The sequence below is a fragment of the Panulirus ornatus genome, chromosome 40, assembly GCF_036320965.1.
Source record: "Panulirus ornatus isolate Po-2019 chromosome 40, ASM3632096v1, whole genome shotgun sequence".
Lineage (NCBI taxonomy): Eukaryota > Metazoa > Arthropoda > Malacostraca > Decapoda > Palinuridae > Panulirus > Panulirus ornatus.
Genome location: NC_092263.1, coordinates 10,807,732 through 10,829,542, shown reverse-complemented (window position 1 = coordinate 10,829,542; position 21,811 = coordinate 10,807,732). Strand labels below are relative to the sequence as shown.

At 47.0% G+C, this 21,811-nt stretch overlaps 1 protein-coding gene and 1 long non-coding RNA gene across 8 annotated transcripts in view; both read left to right on the top strand.

Moving 5' to 3' along the window:
- LOC139761380 (arginine kinase) overlaps positions 1 to 21,811 on the top strand; it is a 117,504-nt gene that overhangs the window by 77,341 nt on the left and 18,352 nt on the right. The gene's annotated exons all lie outside the window — the stretch shown is intronic.
- LOC139761382 (uncharacterized) lies at positions 733 to 21,767 on the top strand. Its single transcript, XR_011715506.1, has 2 exons — positions 733 to 1,192; positions 21,637 to 21,767. It is a non-coding gene; the product is annotated as an uncharacterized lncRNA (long non-coding RNA).

The following is a 21,811-nucleotide window of genomic DNA, read 5'->3' as shown; positions in this document are numbered from 1 at the left end:
ATGGCGGACCTGAGGAGTTACAACCCCAAGATGGCGGACCTGAGGAGTTACAACCCCAAGATGGCGGACCTGAGGAGTTACAACCCCAAGATGGCGGACCTGAGGAGTTACAACCCCAAGATGGCGGACCTGAGGAGTTACAACCCCAAGATGGCGGACCTGAGGAGTTACAACCCCAAGATGGCGGACTAGGGGAAGTCCAACCCCAAGTGTCCGAATCTACATCTACCGAACCCCAAGCTGTCGAATCTACATCTACCGAACCCCAAGCTGTCGAATCTACTGGCGAACCCCAGGCTGTCGAATCTATCTACCGAACCCCAAGCTGTCGATTCTACACCTGGCGAACCCCAAGCTGTCGAACCTACATCTACCGAACCCCAAGCTGTCGAATCTACTGGCGAACCCCAAGCTGTCGAATCTACATCTACCGAACCCCAAGCTGTCGAATCTACTCCTGGCGAACCTCAAGCTGTCGAATCTACTCCTGGCGAACCCCAAGCTGTCGAATCTACATCTACCGAACCCCAAGCATCCGAATCTACATCTACTGAACCCCAAGCTGCCGAATCTACATCTACCGAACCCCAAGCTGCCGAATCTACATCTACTGAACCCCAAGCTGCCGAATCTACATCTACCGAACCCCAAGCTGCCGAATCTACATCTACTGAACCCAAGCTGCCGAATCTATCTACGAACCCAACTGCCAATCTAATCTACTGAGCGAACCCCAAGCTGCCGAATCTACATCTACCGAACCCCAAGCTGTCGAATCTACTCCTGGCGAACCCCAAGCTGTCGAATCTACATCTACCGAACCCCAAGCTGTCGAATCTACTCCTGGCGAACCCCAAGCTGCAGAATCTACATCTAGCGAACCCCAAGCTGTCGAATCTACATCTACCGAACCCCAAGCTGCAGAATCTACATCTAGCGAACCCCAAGCTGCCGAATCTACATCTACCGAACCCCAAGCTGTCGAATCTACATCTACCGAACCCCAAGCTTCCGAATCTACATCTACTGAACCCCAAGCTGCCGAATCTACATCTACCGAACCCCAAGCTGTCGAATCTACATCTACGGAACCCCAAGCTGCCGAACTTCATATTGACGAAGCTGACAGGTCTGAGCCAGCACAACCTCAAGCTAGCGAACATGACACTGTACAACCCCAGGCGAATATAAGGTATGTAGGTTTCATGACCATGAGTGGGGTTGTGGTTGTGGCCGGGGAATGATTGCAGTTAAAGCTGGGTTGATTGTGGCCGTGATCTAAACTGGGGTTATAGGAAGGGGAAGGGGGTGTTACGGTAGGTTGTGATGGTGGCTGGGGTTGTGATCGTCGTTTGTAGCTGGGGTGGCTGTAGGTAGTACTGGGGTTGTGGATGTAACGAGCTGAGGTTATTGCAGCTGCAGAGTTGTGACTATGGCTGGGGTTGTGGTTGAAGGTGTGGGGTGGTTGCTGATGATGTTATAGCTGGGGTTGTGATTACAGCTGGGGTTGCGATTATAGCAGAGGTTGTTGTTGTACTTTGGCTTGTAGAGTTGTAGCTGTTGCTGGACTGTGCTGTAGCTGGGGTTGTGGTTGTAGTTGAGGTTGTGGTTGAAGCTGTGGTTGAGGTTCCAGTAGGGTTGTTAGTGTAGCTGGGTTTGTGATTGTAGCTGGGGGTTGTGGTTGTAGCAGGGGTTGTGACTGTAACCGGCTGTGGATGTAACTGGGGTGTAGGTTGTAGCTGGGGTTGTAGTGGCGCTTCTCAGAGTTTTGCTTGTAGGAGGGTTGTGGTTGTAGCTGGGGTTGTAGTGGTGCTTCTAGAGTTTTGCTTGTAGGAGGGTTGTGGTTGTAGCTGGGGTTGTAGTGGTGCTTCTAGAGTTTTGCTTGTAGGAGGGTTGTGGTTGTAGCTGGGGTTGTAGTGGTGCTTCTAGAGTCTTGCTTGTAGGAGGGTTGTGGTTGTAGCTGGGGTTGTAGTGGTGCTTCTAGAGTTTTGCTTGTAGGAGGGTTGTGGTTGTAGCTGGGGTTGTAGTTGTGCTTCTAGAGTCTTGCTTGTAGGAGGGTTGTGGTTGTAGCTGGGGTTGTAGTGGTGCTTCTAGTCTTGCTTGTAGGAGGGTTGTGGTTGTAGCTGGGGTTGTAGTGGTGCTCGAGTTCAGCTTGTAGGAGGGTTGTGGTTGTAGCTGGGGTTGTAGTGGTGCTTCTAGAGTTTTGCTTGTAGGAGGGTTGTGGTTCTGGCTGGGGTTGTAGTGGTGCTTCTCGAGTTCAGTTTGTAGGAGGGTTGTGGTTGTAGCTGGGGTTGTAGAGGTGCTTCTCGAGTTCAGCTTGTAGGAGGGTTTTGGTTGTAGCTAGGGTTGTAGTGGTGCTTCTAGAGTTTTGCCTCTAGGAGGGTTGTGGTTGTAGTTGGGGTTGTGGTGGTGCTTCTCGAGTTCAGCTTGTAGGAGGGTTGTGGTTGTAGCTGGGGTTGTAGAGGTGCTTCTCGAGTTCAGCTTGTAGGAGGGTTGTGGTTGTAGCTGGGGTTGTAGTGGTGCGTCTAGTCTTGCTTGTAGGAGGGTTGTGGTTGTAGCTGGGGTTGTAGTGGTGCTTCTAGAGTCTTGCTTGAAGGAGGGTTGTGGTTGTAGCTGGAGTTGTAGTGGTGCTTCTCAAGTTTTGCTTGTAGGAGGGTTGTGGTTGTAGCTGGGGTTGTAGTGGTGCTTCTTGAGTCTTGCTTATAGGAGGGTTGTGGTTGTAGCTGGAGTTGTCGTGGTGCCTCTTGAGTTTTGCTTGTAGGAGGGTTGTGGTTGTAGCTGGGGTTGTAGCGGTGCTTCTAGTCTTGCTTGTAGAAGGGTTGTGGTTGTAGCTGGGGTTGTAGTGGTGCTTCTAGTCTTGCTTGTAGGAGGGTTGTGGTTGTAGCTGGGGTTGTAGTGGTGCTTCTAGAGTTTGCTTGTAGGAGGGTTGTGGTTGTAGCTGGGGTTGTAGTGGTGCTTCTAGAGTTTTGCTTGTAGGAGGGTTGTGGTTGTAGCTGGGGTTGTAGTGGTGCTTCTAGAGTTTTGCTTGTAGGAGGGTTGTGGTTGTAGCTGGGGTTGTAGTGGTGCTTCTAGAGTTTTGCTTGTAGGAGGGTTGTGGTTGTAGCTGGGGTTGTAGTGGTGCTTCTAGAGTCTTGCTTGTAGGAGGGTTGTGGTTGTAGCTGGGTTGTAGTGGTGCTTCTGAGTCTTGCTTGTAGGAGGGTTGTAGTTGTAGCTGGGGTTGTAGTGGTGCTTCTAGAGTCTTGCTTGTAGGAGGGTTGTGGTTGTAGCTGGGGTTGTAGTGGTGCTTCTAGAGTCTTGCTTGTAGGAGGGTTGTGGTTGTAGCTGGGGTTGTAGTGGTGCTTCTAGAGTCTTGCTTGTAGGAGGGTTGTGGTTGTAGCTGGGGTTGTAGTGGTGCTTCTAGAGTTTTGCTTGTAGGAGGGTTGTGGTTGTAGCTGGGGTTGTAGTGGTGCTTCTAGAGTTTTGCTTGTAGGAGGGTTGTAGTTGTAGCTGGGTTGTAGTGGTGCTTCTAGAGTTTTGCTTGTAGGAGGGTTGTGGTTGTAGCTGGAGTTGTAGTGGTGCTTCTAGAGTTTTGCTTGTAGGAGGGTTGTGGTTGTAGCTGGGGTTGTAGTGGTGCTTCTAGAGTCTTGCTTGTAGGAGGGTTGTGGTTGTAGCTGGGGTTGTAGTGGTGCTTCTTGAGTCTTGCTTGTAGGAGGGTTGTGGTTGTAGCTGGGGTTGTAGTGGTGCTTCTAGAGTTTTGCTTGTAGGAGGGTTGTGGTTGTAGCTGGGGTTGTAGTGGTGCTTCTAGAGTTTTGCTTGTAGGAGGGTTGTGGTTGTAGCTGGGGTTGTAGTGGTGCTTCAAGAGTTTTGCTTGTAGGAGGGTTGTGGTTGTAGCTGGGGTTGTGGTGGTGCTTCTAGAGCCTTGCTTGTAGGAGGGTTGTGGTTGTAGCTGGGATTGTAGTGGTGCTTCTAGAGTTTTGCTTGTAGGAGGGTTGTGGTTGTAGCTGGGGTTGTAGTGGTGCTTCTAGAGTCTTGCTTGTAGGAGGGTTGTAGTTGTAGCTGGGGTTGTAGTGGTGCTTCTAGAGTCTTGCTTGTAGGAGGGTTGTGGTTGTAGCTGGGGTTGTAGTGGTGCTTCTAGTCTTGCTTGTAGGAGGGTTGTAGTTGTAGCTGGGGTTGTAGTGGTGCTTCTTGAGTCTTGCTTGTAGGAGGGTTGTAGTTGTAGCTGGGGTTGTGGTGGTGCTTCTAGAGCCTTGCTTGTAGGAGGGTTGTGGTTGTAGCTGGGATTGTAGTGGTGCTTCTAGAGTTTTGCTTGTAGGAGGGTTGTAGTTGTAGCTGGGGTTGTAGTGGTGCTTCTAGAGTCTTGCTTGTAGGAGGGTTGTAGTTGTAGCTGGGGTTGTAGTGGTGCTTCTTGAGTCTTGCTTGTAGGAGGGTTGTGGTTGTAGCTGGGGTTGTAGTGGTGCTTCTAGAGCCTTGCTTGTAGGAGGGTTGTGGTTGTAGCTGGGGTTGTAGTGGTGCTTCTTGAGTCTTGCTTGTAGGAGGGTTGTGGTTGTAGCTGGGGTTGTAGTGGTGCTTCTAGAGCCTTGCTTGTAGGAGGGTTGTGGTTGTAGCTGGGGTTGTAGTGGTGCTTCTAGAGTTTTGCTTGTAGGAGGGTTGTGGTTGTAGCTGGGGTTTTAGTGGTGCTTCTAGAGCCTTGCTTGTAGGAGGGTTGTGGTTGTAGCTGGGGTTGTAGTGGTGCTTCTAGAGTTTTGCTTGTAGGAGGGTTGTGGTTGTAGCTGGGGTTGTAGTGGTGCTTCTAGAGTTTTGCTTGTAGGAGGGTTGTGGTTGTAGCTGGGGTTGTAGTGGTGCTTCTAGAGTTTTGCTTGTAGGAGGGTTGTGGTTGTAGCTGGGGTTGTAGTGGTGCTTCTAGAGTTTTGCTTGTAGGAGGGTTGTGGTTGTAGCTGGGGTTGTAGTGGTGCTTCTAGAGTTTTGCTTGTAGGAGGGTTGTGGTTGTAGCTGGGGTTGTAGTGGTGCTTCTAGAGTTTTGCTTGTAGGAGGGTTGTGGTTGTAGCTGGGGTTGTAGTGGTGCTTCTAGAGTTTTGCTTGTAGGAGGGTTGTGGTTGTAGCTGGGGTTGTAGTGGTGCTTCTAGAGTTTTGCTTGTAGGAGGGTTGTGGTTGTAGCTGGGGTTGTATTTGTGCTTCTAGAGTTTTGCTTGTAGGAGGGTTGTGGTTGTAGCTGGGGTTGTAGTGGTGCTTCTCGAGTCTTGCTTGTAGGAGGGTTGTGGTGGTAGCTGGGGTTGTAGTGGTGCTTCTAGAGTTTTGCTTGTAGGAGGGTTGTGGTTGTAGCTGGGGTTGTAGTTGTGCTTCTAGAGTTTTGCTTGTAGGAGGGTTGTGGTTGTAGCTGGGGTTGTAGTGGTGCTTCTCGAGTCTTGCTTGTAGGAGGGTTGTGGTGGTAGCTGGGGTTGTAGTGGTGCTTCTAGAGTTTTGCTTGTAGGAGGGTTGTGGTTGTAGCTGGGGTTGTAGTGGTGCTTCTAGAGTTTTGCTTGTAGGAGGGTTGTGGTTGTAGCTGGGGTTGTAGTGGTGCTTCTAGAGTTTTGCTTGTAGGAGGGTTGTGGTGGTAGCTGGGGTTGTAGTGGTGCTTCTAGAGTTTTGCTTGTAGGAGGGTTGTGGTTGTAGCTGGGGTTGTAGTGGTGCTTCTAGAGTTTTGCTTGTAGAAGGGTTGTGGAGCGGGTTGTGGTTGTAGCTGGGGTTGTGCCTGCAGGAGGGTTGACGTCCACGATCGAGTGACTGGATGCACAACCCCCCACCTCCCTAACCCCACACCCCTCCCTTCCCTTCCTTCCCCTCCCCATCCCTGCTTTTCACCCCCCTCCTCTTCCCACCTCCCTCCTTTCCTTTCCCCTCCCCATCCCAGCTTTTCACCCCCACCCCCTCCCTTCCCCCCCTCCCCTTACATCACAATCAAACCCCACCCCCCACAACCCCACCCCAACCCCCATGGCTCATCTTCCCCCCCCCTCCCCTCTCCCCTCCCCCTCCCCGGACGTGGCCAGCAACAGATCAGAAATGTCCGGTGTGCGGCCGGGGGCCCAAACCCCCCCCTTCCCCTCCCTTCCCCTTCCCTTCCCTCCTCCCCTTCCCTCCCCTCTTCCCCCTTCCCTCCATCCCCCCTCCCCCTCCCCTCCCCCTTTTGTCAATATAATCCATGAATTACCTGGGCGCGTCGCGTGGCCCACATGGGAGACATGAATGACATTGAGATTATAGTAATTACTTTTATAATTACTTTTATGATTACTTTTATAATTACTTTTATAATTACTTTTCTATATATCTTAATATAACAAAAGTAATTTTTTTTTTACTATCTTGGGACAATACAATATCATTATCACCCCATCCTCCCATGTAACTCTAACCTCCCCCCCTCTCCCATGTAACTCTAACCTCCCCCCTCTCCCATGTAACTCTAACCTCCCCCCTCCCATGTAACTCCAGCCCCCTCTCCCATGCAACCCTCACCCCCTCCCATGTAACTCCAACCCCCTCCTCTCCCATGCAACCCTCACCCCCTCCCATGTAACTCCAGCCCCCCCTCCCCTCCCCACATTTGACCTTGCCGTTCTACCCTTGACCTTGGCGCGCCGCCCTTGCTTCTCCCCAGTTTCCTGAGTTCCGGCACTTGGCAGCCAGTTCGTTGAACTTGGCACCCCGCGGGGAGAGGCACCTGTGTGTTGGGGGGGGAGGGGGAGGGGTCACTCTCCCCCTCCCCTCCTGGGAGAGTGGGGAGTGGGGAGTGGGATGAGTGGGGTGGGGGGGTGGGGAGAAATCCTGTGGTTGGGGAAGTACGTTTGTTCTATTTATCCTCCCCATCTCTCTCTCTTCTCCCCCAACTCTCTCTCTCTCTCTCTCTCTCTCTCTCTCTCTCTCTCTCTCTCTCTCTCTCTCTCTCTGGACTCTCCAGTGACAAGCAAAGTCTGCGGTCTTTGCCAAGTTAATGATCCCATGCCGTTAATGGGTTCTTAAGTTACGGTCTTAATGGTCGTATATACCGTCGTGTGTGCTCAAGGGTCGTATATACCGTCGTGTGGTCAAGGGTCGTATATACCGTTGTGTTCAAGGGTCGTATATACCGTCGTGTGTTTAAGGGTCGTATATACCGTCGTGTGCTCAAGGGTCGTATATACCGTCGTGTTCAAGGGTCGTATATACCGTCGTGTGTTCAAGGGTCGTATATACTGTCGTGTTCAAGGGTCGTATATACTGTCGTGCTCAAGGGTCGTATATACCGTCGTGTGTGCCCAAGGGTCGTATATATACCGTCGTGTGTGCTGAAGGGTCGTATATATACCGTCGTGTGTGCTCAAGGGTCGTATATACCGTCGTGTGTGCTCAAGGGTCGTATATACCGTCGTGTGTGCTCAAGGGTCGTATATACCGTCGTGTGTGCTCAAGGGTCGTATATATACCGTCGTGTGTGCTCAAGGGTCGTATATATACCGTCGTGTGTACTGAAGGGTCGTGTATATACCGTCGTGTGTGCTCAAGGGTCGTATATATACCGTCGTGTGTGCTGAAGGGTCGTATATATACCGTCGTGTGTGCTCAAGGGTCGTATATACCGTCGTGTGTGCTCAAGGGTCGTATATATACCGTCGTGTGTGCTCAAGGGTCGTATATATACCGTCGTGTGTGCTCAAGGGTCGTATATATACCGTCGTGTGTACTCAAGGGTCGTGTATATACCGTCGTGTGTGCTGAAGGGTCGTATATATACCGTCGTGTGCTCAAGGGTAGTATATACCGTCGTGTGTGCTCAAGGGTCGTATATATACCGTCGTGTGTGCTCAAGGGTCGTATATATACCGTCGTGTGCTCAAGGGTCGTATATACCGTCGTGTGTGCTCAAGGGTCGTATATATACCGTCGTGTGTGCTCAAGGGTCGTGTATATACCGTCGTGTGTGCTCAAGGGTCGTATATATACCGTCGTGTGTGCTCAAGGGTCGTATATACCGTCGTGTGTGCTCAAGGGTCGTATATACCGTCGTGTGTGTTCAAGGGTCGTATATACCGTCGTGTGCTCAAGGGTCGTATATACCGTCGTGTGTGCTCAAGGGTCGTATATACCGTCGTCTGTGCTCAAGGGTCGTATATACATATGTGGGATAATTACTTTAACCCACTTATCTCCCCTCCTGTTTTATCTTAATAGTTATCACTATAACATCCGTTATTCAAATAATTCATCACATAATTACCATTAATAGCAATTATACCACAGGTGGTTTCAATTATACCACAGGTGGTTTCAATTATACGACAGTTGGTATAAAATGTCTAATTTGCTGTTGATGATGGTATAATTACTGTACTACTGTGTGTATGTCATAGTGAAGCTATATTCTACAACTATCTATCTATGTATCTATCTGTTGATCTATCTTCCTATATATCTATCTATCTATCAATCTATCTATCTATTATACAACTCGGAATTAACAAGTGTTGACGTCGTTCCTTTATGATTTATTTCCCGCGCATTTTCTTCCACACCCCCCAACCCCCTACCCCCCCACGAGGCCGCCATTATTCTAGGCACGTCTCCAAGGGCCTGCCTGTTGCCTAACTCTATATATATTTATATATACCTCAACATACCTGCGCCTCGTTTTCATTCATGTGATACTATCCAATTCGTTCGCGCACGCCATTAATTTTCCTCGTTTCTCTCTCTCTCTCTCTCTCTCTCTCTCTCTCTCTCTCTCTCTCTCTCTCTCTCTCTCTCTCTCTCTCTCTCTGTTTTCTCATTCAAAATATCTTTTTTCTTTTTACCATTAATCATTATTTACTGAATTCATTTGTATTAAGGGAGAGAAATCACTCGCTCGTATGATAAATTATTCATTTATCTACATTACGAAAGCTGGTAACGAATAATAGAGGGGAAATGTACGGTTTAAAAAAAAGAAAATTAATCCGTTATCAGATTCTCATAAAAGTCGCGGGGAAGCGGAGTCATCTGTGCCGGATCGGAATATGTCGCAAGGGTATCCGATTTGGTCTCTTCATGTTTCGTAACGCCTAACTCGTGCACCACACGTTTAAAAAAAAAAAAAATAAACTAAGAAAAAAAAACATCCAGAGTCTCTTGAAATATAATATGGCTTTTAGGACACGGAGCTGCGCGCTATTTGGTCAACGGGGGGAAGACTTGGCAGATGTGTACTGCACAGCTTGTCGAGATTGCGGAACCCCGGGCGGTGCCGGCGGCGGTGCCGGCGGCGGTGACCAAAATTTCTTTTCCCGCGAAAAAAAAAAATATATATCATCTCCTTAGTAACGGGAAATTAAATGCGATCCACCAATAATTAATAAATTATAAAATCTTATATCCAAGTGTGTAACAACATGGATATCAATATAGTTCGTATTATATGCGTACAAAGTCATTTATGAATGTTTACGAGTTCCCCCCCCACACGTAAACAAAAAAATGGCCGACTACGTAAATGTCATTCCGCCAATTAACAAGAGTTCGTATTGTTGCTATAATGTTTTTTCCCTCCCTAACGCAGCATTAATTACCTGAAATATTGTATTTATATGAAGAAAAAAACTTTAACAAACTTTATACATTTAAAGATATATTAATTCCAACACCACGAAAATATATTTAACCCAACGCAATACTCCCGCGTTAACACGTAGTCTCCAACTGACTTAGATGTATATAGAAATGTATATGGATATTGAATATAACAATAAAAAAATATATTATCAATTCTAATAACGTTATACCTCATTAGTTAGTATCAAAGTGGATAAAAGAAATTAATAATACGATTTAGAACCAAGAGACAAGTCGCGCGTCCAGCTCGCCTCCCAGTAGCGTTCGAGTGTGCGCGGGAAAAAAAAAAATAAAAAAAATAAAATACATGAAAAATAATATCTGGCGGGTGATAGAAGCAGAGACATTAAAGTTGACCTTGACTCTACTAGCTCTCCACCACCAACACCGGTGGACAAGGCCAAATAATTTTTTTTTCTTTTTTTTTTTCTTTTTCTTCTTTTTGGAAATCGTTATTTTTAAACATGGTTGTTGGAGGGGAGGGATTGTTCGCGTGTCTTGTGTGGCAGCTGGTGAGCACGACGGAACAATGTCGGCTTCCCTCTCTCTCTCTCTCTCTCTCTCTCTCTCTCTCTCTCTCTCTCTCTCTCCACACACACGCACACAGACACACAGACACACACACACACACACACACAACAAGTTTGGCGAGATCTCGTCTTGCAACTGTCGTAAGGCGGAGGAGGAGGAGGAGGGAGGGGAACCGGCTACCCCCTTAAGTCCCCAGAGACAAAAGCCCCAATTCCCCCCAGAGAGATAATCCCCAGTTTCCCCCCAGAGAGAGAGAGAGAGAGAATGAGAGACCATCGGGTCAAACTCAGCCCACCCGCCATTTCAACCCCCACTCCTTACTCACACTACTTTACATAAAGTGACACTCACTTACTTTACATAACGGTTATAAGTGTCGCCAGCCCGAATTAATACGGGCTACGTGCGTTGACCCAACCTCCCCCCCCTACAATGGCGGTCATGCCCCCTGACAGTGGGCGCGGGTCGTGGTATGCGCGCGCGTGCTGCATGACGCGTGTTGTGGCTTATGCAAGGAAGGTGACAGAATGTGTGTGTGTATGTGTGTGTGTGTGTGTGTGTGTGTGTGTGTGTGTATACGATCATGGTCGTCTCCTCCCCCCCCCTTGTGGTCAGGACTGGACGCATCTCGCTTACACAACCGGTTAGCCTTCCCCGTCTCTCGCTTACACAACCGGTCGGTCTTATTGTCTCTCACAACCGGTTAGTCTTATTGTCTCTCACAACCGGTTAGTCTTATTGTCTCTCACAACCGGTTAGTCTTATTGTCTCTCACAACCGGTTAGTCTTATTGTCTCTCACAACCGGTCGGTCTTATTGTCTCTCACAACCGGTTAGTCTTATTGTATCTCACAACCGGTTAGTCTTATTGTCTCTCACAACCGGTTAGTCTTATTGTCTCTCACAACCGGTTAGTCTGACACTGTCTCTCACAACCGGTTAGTCTTATTGTCTCTCACAACCGGTTAGTCTTATTGTCTCTCACAACCGGTCGGTCTTATTGTCTCTCACAACCGGTTAGTCTTATTGTCTCTCACAACCGGTTAGTCTTATTGTCTCTCACAACCGGTCAGTCTTATTGTCTCTCACAACCGGTTAGTCTTATTGTCTCTCACAACCGGTCAGTCTTATTGTCTCTCACAACCGGTTAGTCTTATTGTCTCTCACAACCGGTCAGTCTTATTGTCTCTCACAACCGGTTAGTCTTATTGTCTCTCACAACCGGTCAGTCTTATTGTCTCTCACAACCGGTCAGTCTGACACTGTCTCTCACAACCGGTCAGTCTTATTGTCTCTCACAACCGGTCAGTCTTATTGTCTCTCACAACCGGTTAGTCTTATTGTCTCTCACAACCGGTCAGTCTTACTGTCTCTCACAACCGGTCAGTCTGACACTGTCTCTCACAACCGGTTAGTCTTACTGTCTCTCACAACCGGTTAGTCTTATTGTCTCTCACAACCGGTTAGTCTTATTGTCTCTCACAACCGGTTAGTCTTATTGTCTCTCACAACCGGTCAGTCTTATTGTCTCTCACAACCGGTTAGTCTTATTGTCTCTCACAACCGGTTAGTCTTATTGTCTCTCACAACCGGTCAGTCTTATTGTCTCTCACAACCAGTCAGTCTTATTGTCTCTCACAACCGGTTAGTCTTATTGTCTCTCACAACCGGTCAGTCTTATTGTCTCTCACAACCGGTTGGTCTTATTGTCTCTCACAACCGGTCAGTCTTATTGTCTCTCACAACCGGTCAGTCTTATTGTCTCTCACAACCGGTCAGTCTTATTGTCTCTCACAACCGGTCAGTCTTATTGTCTCTCACAACCAGTCAGTCTTATTGTCTCTCACAACCGGTTAGTCTTATTGTCTCTCACAACCGGTCAGTCTTATTGTCTCTCACAACCGGTTGGTCTTATTGTCTCTCACAACCGGTTAGTCTTATTGTATCTCACAACCGGTCGGTCTTATTGTCTCTCACAACCGGTCCCGGGTCTTATTGTCTCTCACAACCGGTCGTCTTATTGTCTCTCACAACCGGTCGTCTTATTGTCTCTCACAACCGGTTAGTCTTATTGTCTCTCACAACCGGTCGGTCTTATTGTCTCTCACAACCGGTCAGTCTTATTGTCTCTCACAACCGGTTAGTCTTATTGTCTCTCACAACCGGTCGGTCTTATTGTCTCTCACAACCGGTCGGTCTTATTGTCTCTCACAACCTGTCAGTCTTATTGTCTCTCACAACCGGTCGGTCTTATTGTCCTCTCACAACCGGTCGGTCTTATTGTCTCTCACAACCGGTCGGTCTTATTGTCTCTCACAACCGGTCAGTCTTATTGTCTCTCACAACCGGTTAGTCTTATTGTCTCTCACAACCGGTCAGTCTTATTGTCTCTCACAACCGGTCAGTCTTATTGTCTCTCACAACCGGTCAGTCTTATTGTCTCTCACAACCGGTCAGTCTTATTGTCTCTCACAACCGGTCAGTCTTATTGTCTCTCACAACCGGTCAGTCTTATTGTCTCTCACAACCGGTCAGTCTTATTGTCTCTCACAACCGGTCAGTCTTATTGTCTCTCACAACCGGTCAGTCTTATTGTCTCTCACAACCGGTTAGTCTTATTGTCTCTCACAAAAGCCTCCTTAACACAACGTATAAGCCTTACCCACTCTCACACGACAGATAAGCCTTCACAAGTCTCATACGACAGATAAGCTTTAAAAAAAGTCTCACCTATACAAAAGATAAGCCTTGAAACGTGTATGAGAGGTAAGCTTCTTATGTCTCACTCATACACACACCTCACACACGTCAGCTTTGAAGAAATAAGTCTGACATTAAGCAGGTCAGCTTTAAGAAGGCCAGCTTAAGCTGTCTCTCTCTCTCTCTCTCTCTCTCTCTCTCTCTCTCTCTCTCTCTCTCTCTCTCTCTCTCTCTCTCTCTCCTTTCACGAGTGAGGGAGAGGAGGGAGGGAGGGGACCGGAGCCAGGTTTGAACTGTTAAGCTTCACCAGGAAACGGGTATATATATATATATATATATATATATATATATATATATATATATATATATATATATATATAATGTCCAGGGTAGCGCACACACTTACCAACGTACGATCAAGTCACGACCGGTGCACCGTAGCGCACACACTTACCAGCGTACGATCAAGTCACGGACGACCCCCGCACCGTAGCGCACAAACTCCCCAGCGTCCAACCGACCGCGTCTAAAACCTCCCCCAAAGCGTACATAAATCCGCTCAAAAAAAAAAAAACTAAGCCATTTCATTTCTCAAGTCTGGGAGCTTCCTCCCTCTTGGCCACTATGCTGACGCCTGCACCTGGCCAGCCACCTGTGTGTCTTCTCAACATCTTTTCCCTCCCTTTTTTTTTCCTCTCTCTTCTCTTCTGGGCGCCATCTTGCATCTTCCAGTTCGTTTAAACGCGAAGGGAATTTGTGTGGTATTCTGTGGCAGGGGAAAAAAAAACACCGGCGAGAAGTTTGAGTATGTGGAAGTGTGTGCAACATGGTGTGTGTGTGTGGGGGGGAAAAAATGTTATAAATAACATGTGGGGAACATGTGCGTGTGCGTGCGTGTGTGTGTGTGTGAGGGGGTGTAACATGGCAGGAACAAAGCCCTTTATATGGGGTGTGTGTGGTGGTAAGAGTGCGTGAGGGGTCGTGGAAAAAAGAGAGAGAGAGAGAGAAACAAAGGCAACCCCCTTAAAGTGTGGTGGGAAGTGTGTGTGTGTGTTCGTGAGTGCGGCGGGCGGGAGGGAGTGAAGGGAAAGCGGCAACATTACGGTTATTTTAGTCGGCGGCAGCGTCGCTTGGCTCGCGAGCGCGCGCGCGCCCGCCCGCGCAGCCTAGCCGATCTCTCGCCGCTTTTTCTTCTTCCCCCCCGCAGCCCACAAGCCTGGTGTTGTACCTCGTTACGATGGTAATGGGTCAAGCCTTTCCCAAGATATGGGTCAGTCCTGGGTATTTAATGACCCGCGACCTGTTTCAACCAAAATCCACGAGTCTGTTTCATTAGGAAGAGCCTTTACCCGAGTCTGCCTACCCGCCCAGGTAAGACCAGGGCAGCCATCTTGCCTCCTCCTCCTCCCCCCACACACACTGGCGACAGAAGACGTTTATCTTATCTTTTTTTTTTTATAATTTACTAGATATCAGAGCCACTTATCTCTAACGAAACGTCGTGGATCACTTGAAGAGGCAATCCACCCTAAGTTTTCCTAAGTTCAGTCAGGTTACAGTGTTAAATTTGGTTAATTTTCGGTAAGAAATGTATTGGTTCAGTTAAGTTAGGCTGTTAAATTGGGTTAACTTAGGGAAAGAGACCTAACCTCAGGTCCAGTAGTTGTTAAATTGGGTTAACACACTGCAATAAACCTAACCTAAGGTCCAGTTAAGTTAGGCTGTTAACTTGGGTTAACTTAGGGTTAGAAACTTGACCTAACCTAAGGTCCAGTAGTTGTTAAATTGGGTTAACACACTGCAATAAACCTAACTTAAGGTCCAGTTAGGTTAGGCTGTTAACTTGAGTTAACTTACGGTAATAATCCTAACTTAACCCAGCCTTCGAATATGCAGGACATACCATCATGTGACCCAATGTAGTTGTTTTCAACATAAATCTCATATTTACTTTTGTTTCCTTACGTCAATATATATTCAAATTTAGGCACGACTTACCGTTTCATCCTCCTCCGTGTATCTCACAACGACAACCACCTTACAACGATTGTTTGATGTTTGGTTTACGTTAATGGTGTTTGATATGTCAGGAAAATACATATTTATTTATTTTCTTTAACGCCGTCTAGCATTTGTGCTCGCCCGTGAACACGACGGTATATACGACCCTTGAGCACGACGGTATATACGACCCTTGAGCATGACGGTATATACGACCCTTGAGCACGACGGTATATACGACCCTTGAGCATGACGGTATATACGACCCTTGAGCACACACGACGGTATATACGACCCTTGAGCACGACGGTATATACGACCCTTGAGCATGACGGTATATACGACCCTTGAGCACACACGACGGTATATACGACCCTTGAGCACACACGACGGTATATACGACCCTTGAGCACACACGACGGTATATACGACCCTTGAGCACACACGACGGTATATACGACCCTTGAGCACACACGACGGTATATACGACCCTTGAGCACACACGACGGTATATAAGACCCTTGAACACACACGACGGTATATACGACCCTTGAGCACACACGACGGTATATAAGACCCTTGAACACACACGACGGTATATACGACCCTTGAGCACACACGACGGTATATAAGACCCTTGAACACACACGACGGTATATACGACCCTTGAACACTTCCGTACTCCTCTCTGGTATGCTGGTCTGTCCGAAGCCAGAGCCGCCATACCTGCGAACTGTACCGTCGTGCTTTGGGGTCGTGCCCGGTCGTCCTGCTCGGGTTGTTACGTGAGCAAACGACCCTCAGGGCAATCCAGCGGCCATAGCGTATCCTAGTGTGTTCAACGAGCGGTATCCACCCAACCTCCTGGCCTTACCTCAACGTAACGACCCCTGAGACTCGTTCAACCCTAATCCCACGCCGCCATTTCTAGTCACATCGTCAAAAAAAAATTGGCCTTTTCTGTGGCCATTTCGGGTGTTTATATATTTTTCACGTGAAACGGCAACAGATATATATATATATAAGCTCTTCACACAACGACAATAAAAATTGATGTATATTTTAAATGGTATACTACAATTCCGAAAGTCATATTTAGTTTATCATCTCTCTTACGTAACAGTATTTCTACATTTCTAACTACACTTTGTCTTACAATAGTTACCCCAGTTTATCCTGGATCTTAAAACAACTACATCTACAACAAGAACAGTTGTTACCTTACACAAATACAGGGGGAAAAACTTTGCTGGAAAATTCCACTTGGTCGACCATGTTTAGTTCACAAAGTAAACATCTATACTCAGGGTCCCTCACCTTCCTCTTACCGTGATTTAGTTAATTTAACAATTAATTTACTTTGAAATAAAGTATACATGGTTAACGTTGGGTATATTTTTTTGGTCATTTGACCATTACTTTTACCCTGAATTAAGATAATGGTTTAATGACATAGTTTAACGAATGGATTTCGTTTTATCGAATAGACTTTGTCTGCTATGCGCTTAAGTCCTGATGTTATATTCAGTGGAATATAATTATTGGAATTATGAAGTGGCAATTATCTTTATACTCGTGAGTTTCATTGTCAACTAAAAAAAAAATAAACTTGAAAATATTTATCAATATACGTGGAAATTCCTTTATCCTTATCCTCCCTATATGTACATAAATCCTCTTGGAATTTCTCTTAAGATTTATCTAAATCTATTTTTTCAACCTTGGAATTCCCATAACTACCAATTAAACCTAGTAATAGTTATGGAAATTTGGTGCGCTTGGAAATCCTTTGTTGTATTTTCAGTCGTTTTAAATGGATCGCGGAAGAATATCTGTTTATCTGAATATCGAACCGGTAAATAGCAGTATTTCGTCAAAATCAGCATATTTATAGACACGAATGTACACTTAAAAGTAGCAATTTCCTTTGTCAAATCGACCAAGAGTCTCATACCTGTGAAGTTATGTAAGACTCAGTCCCACCACGTGCACTCTCGCGCGCGCGCGCGCGGGAAATTTCAATGGGTTAGGGACCCCTGCTCCTCCGCCACTCTCTGATGTTGCCCGCCGCCATTTTGATGCAACCCGAACTTTAATTATTACGGCACTCTAAGGACACGGATGAATGAACGAATAAACCATTTAAGAGTTAGTTAAATATAAAGTAGGGATAGGTAGTCAGATATAGTCAGCGTTACGCGTTTGTTAGAATTGTGGGGATAAAATTGGCTGACATTGTAAGTGTGTGTATGGCTTTGCGTACCCTTACAAATCATGTCATTTTTTTCCCCCTTCTCTCTCACAGCTGTCAGCTGATACGACAGTGACGTAATGAGTTGGGTGCGAAGCCGGTAGGTGACCTGTCAGCTCTGTCGAGGAAGGACCTCAGACAAATGCGGTCAGGCGCACGAACACACACACACACACACACACACACAAACGAGCTTGGTTTCGCTTAACAACCATTTCAGTTGAGCACAAGCGATACACATCGTCGTTTCTAGATGATTCTAACACTTATTTATATAAATATCAGCATTGTTGTGGTGTACAGCGTGGCCTTTATCCTCCCCCCCACGCCATAACGTGTTCGAACGCGTGCATTGTGGCCAGGCTATGGCTCCTGGCCAGACCAGTTACTTCAATTTCCTGCATTCCGCTGCGGTCTAACCCGGCGTACGACCCCTTCACCACGACGGTACGACCCCTCAGTACGACCCCAGTGTGCGCGAGGGCACGACCACGCGACCAACAAGGGAATTTTTTTTTTTTAATCGTCTCACGCGGCGCAGCATTTGGTAAAGAGACATTTTTTTTTGGTCATGGTGTTCTCAGCTTACCTCTACCAGATGCTGCCGCTCGCGCGCGCGCACCGCTCCCTCGATTGAGGTAGGTTAGTTACCAGTTGCTGAATTTATTGTTAATACATCACGAGGTAATGTATTAATACATCACAAGGTAATGTATTTTAGGAGTTTGTTAATGAATATTGCGCTATGAAAGGAAAGCCATTGACGCTAGTGATAGAAAACGGAAGGGAGTTGACCCTAGATATAGAAAACTGAAGGTAGTTGACCCTAGGTATAGAAAATTGAAGGTAGTTGACCTTAGGTATAGAAAACTGAAGGTAGTTGACCCTAGGTATAGAAAATTGAAGGTAGTTGACCTTAGGTATAGTAAACTGAAGGTAGTTGACCTTAGGTATAGAAAACTGAAGGTAGTTGACCCTAGGTATAGTAAACTGAAGGTAGTTGACCCTAGGTATAGAAAACTGAAGGTAGTTGACCCTAGGTATAGAAAACTGAAGGTAGTTGACCCTAGGTATAGAAAACTGAAGGTAGTTGACCCTAGGTATAGTAAACTGAAGGTAGTTGACCCTAGGTATAGAAAACTGAAGGTAGTTGACCCTAGGTATAGAAAACTGAAGGTAGTTGACCCTAGGTATAGAAAACTGAAGGTAGTTTGACCCTAGATATAGAAAACTGGAGATGGTTGACGCTCGATATAGAAAACTGGATATAGAAAATATATATATATATGTGTGGGTTGAGGGGGTTTGGAGCGACTGACGCTAAGGTTAGCAACACGCGGGCGGGGGGGTGGGGGGGGGAACACCGCTAATATGTCGTGTGGGGTGGAGAGAGAGAGAGAGAGAGAGAGAGAGAGAGAGAGAGAGAGAGAGAGAGAGAGAGAGAGAGGCGGGGGAGCGCGGAGTCGGTAAAAACTCTCTCTCTCTCTCTCTCTCTCTCTCTCTCTCTCTCTCTCTCTCTCTCTCTCTCTCCCCCGCGCCCTCTCATTTCCTCTCCCACTGCTATACGCCCTGGGAGAGAAGGGGGTAGGGGGGGTGGGTTACTGGGGAGGGGGGGAAATCATTATCCCCCCCTCCCCCTCCCCCTCACCATGGCGGTAGGGCTTGTAATGGGGGTTTGCCCCTCCCCCCCCACACACAATCCACTTCCTCCTTACTCCTCTCTCTTCTCTTACGTATTTCTTCTTCCTTATTTGCGTTCCCTTCCTGATTTCTCTCTCTCTCTCTCTCTCTCTCTCTCTCTCTCTCTCTCTCTCTCTCTCTCTCTCTCTCTCTCTCCACACCGTAACAATATGGGTGTCCTTTCCCCCTCCCTCCCTTCCTTTCTTTCCCTCCCTCCCTCCCTCCCTTCCTTTCTTTCCCTCCCTCCTCAACTCGCATAACCCATAATTCCCTCCCTCCCCTTTCCCTCCCTCTCTCTCCCTCCCCACACACCACAACACCACCAACACCCTCCCCCTCTCTTTCCCCTCTCCCCACTTCACCCCCCTCCCTCTCCCTTGCACCATTGTCCTGCCCCTCCCCTCCCCTCCCCTCCCTCCCCTCCCCCCTCCCCCCTCGTTGTCCTAGACGCAGCGCACATACGGTCGTTGCAATGGCCCTTATTGCAGTGGAACCACACCCCCCCAACCCCCAACCCCCTTAACCCCCCCCCCCCCTCCGCCAACCTGGTCATCACCATGTACATCAAAATGATAGAAAATGGAGTGAGGGTCATGGCGGGGGAGAGAGAGATGACACTAGGTTTGAGAGGGAAAGTTTAATTTTAGGCAACACGAGGCTGTTAGAGAGAGAGAGAGCCGCCTCTCTCTCTCTCTCTCTCTCTCTCTCTCTCTCTGTCTAGTTCTCATGTCGCAGGAAGAGAGAGAGAGAGAGAGAGAGAGAGAGAGAGAGAGAGCCGCCTCTCTCTCTCTCTCTCTCTCTCTCTCTCTCTCTCTCTCTGTCTAGTTCTCATGTCGCAGGAAGAGAGAGAGAGAGAGAGAGAGCCGCCTCTCTCTCTCTCTCTCTCTCTCTCTCTCTGTCTAGTTCTCATGTCGCAGGAAGAGAGAGAGAGAGAGAGAGAGAGAGAGAGAGAGAGAGAGCCGCCTCTCTCTCTCTCTCTCTCTCTCTCTCTCTCTCTCTCTCTCTGTCTAGTTCTCATGTCGCAGGAAGAGAGAGAGAGAGAGAGAGAGCCGCCTCTCTCTCTCTCTCTCTCTCTCTCTCTCTCTCTCTCCTCTCTCTCTCTCTCTGTCTAGTTCTCATGTCGCAGGAAGAGAGAGAGAGAGAGAGAGAGAGAGAGAGAGAGAGAGAGAGAGAGAGAGCCGCCTCTCTCTCTCTCTCTCTCTCTCTCTGTCTAGTTCTCATGTCGCAGGAAGAGAGAGAGAGAGAGAGAGAGAGAGAGAGAGAGAGAGAGAGAGAGAGAGAGAGAGAGAGAGAGAGAGAGGCGGCTCTCTCTCTCTCTCTCTCTCTCTCTTCCTGCGACATGAGAACTAGACAGAGAGAGAGAGAGAGAGAGAGAGAGAGAGAGAGAGATTCCATCGCATCGTGTGCATGCTTCTAGAGAGGTTCCCGCTAAGGAGCTAAAGTTAGCGGGAATTTCGTGGGGGGGGGGGAGGTGCGGGGCACGCTGGTTGGAACAGCGGCTGTTATGTGAGCAGGGAGGGAGGGAGGGAGTGGAGTGGAGTGGAGGGGAGGGCGTGCTTGCCGGTGGGAGGGGCGAGAGGAATCCGGCGGCAGCTGCAGGAGGGAAGGTCCTGCGACGACGCTATTTCGAGCGGAAGTCGCTACGTCGTGCGTGAGCCGGTTACCAGCCCGGCCGCTGTCAGTTGGCCGCCGTCCCCCACGGCGGAATGTTCTCTTCAGGGATTCTCGCTCGTCTTTTTTTGGTTCGCACGCACGTGCGTTTCGATACACACACACACACACATATATATATATATATATATATATATATATACAAACACACACAGAATCTACACTCTCTAGACAAAGGCGGGTCAATATACATTCATTCATTCCCTGCAACACCGCAGGCGCTTTGGGGCACCGGGGCCTGAACGTGCATAAGATAGGATAGATCCGATTCGATTGCTATACAGGGGTCGACGTGTTGTTCACAGGCGGCAACCCCTGAGAAAATTTGGTTCTTCCTAACTAGGAAGTGAAATCATGGCTGATTGAACCGTAGACTTCTCAACCTCCCCCCCCCCCTTTTCCCCACAGGCATATGTAAAGTCCCTAAATATATATATATGGATGTTCCTGGCGCTACCTCGCTATAGAGGAAAACGGCGACCCATGTATAAAAAGGACGGTACGTGATCATGTACCGTCCCTGGTGTAGTTACGGTACACCAATTACGTAACACTGTACCATCGTTGGGTAACTGAACCAATCTAAGTTTAATAAATGAGTCCAATAATCCAATAACATTTAAGCCAAAAATTGTGACTAAATTATTAAATAATTCATTGCATTTAATAGATAAGAATAAGAATAGTAATAATAATAATAATAATAATAATAATAATAATAATAATGATAATAATAATAATAATGATAATAATAATAATAATAATAATAATAATAATAATAATGATAATAATAATGATAATAATAATTATAATAATAATAATAATAATAATAATAATAATAATAATAATAATAATAATAATAATAGTAATAATAATAATAATGACAATAATGATAATAATAATAATAATAATAATAATAATAATAATAATAATAATAATAATAATAATAATAATATCCCCGCGTTCCTCCCATTTTAAAAAAAAAACGGTTTTGGCGGGAAAATGAGACTGAAGAAAACGGAACTCGTCATGAATATCTGAATATCTTTCCCCCCGACTGAGAATATTCTTATATACAACCAACACTTGCATACATTAGTGTATATTTTTCATACAGTAGTAATAATACATTTACAATATTACCAAACCTGAGGGTAAATATGGACTGTGTCCTACAGGATGGCAACACCAACGCAGTTAACACCAGTCATTTGTTTCAGGATTTATATCCCAAAAGCTGGGAAGTTGTGATGACACCTATCCCAGCGAGTCCCAGACACATGGCCAGAGGTCAACGAAGATACCACCTATGACCAGTAATGACGTCAGACAACCCTTATAACACACGGGGGGGAAAGAAAAAAAAATGGGGGAAAAAATCATAAATTGGCAACT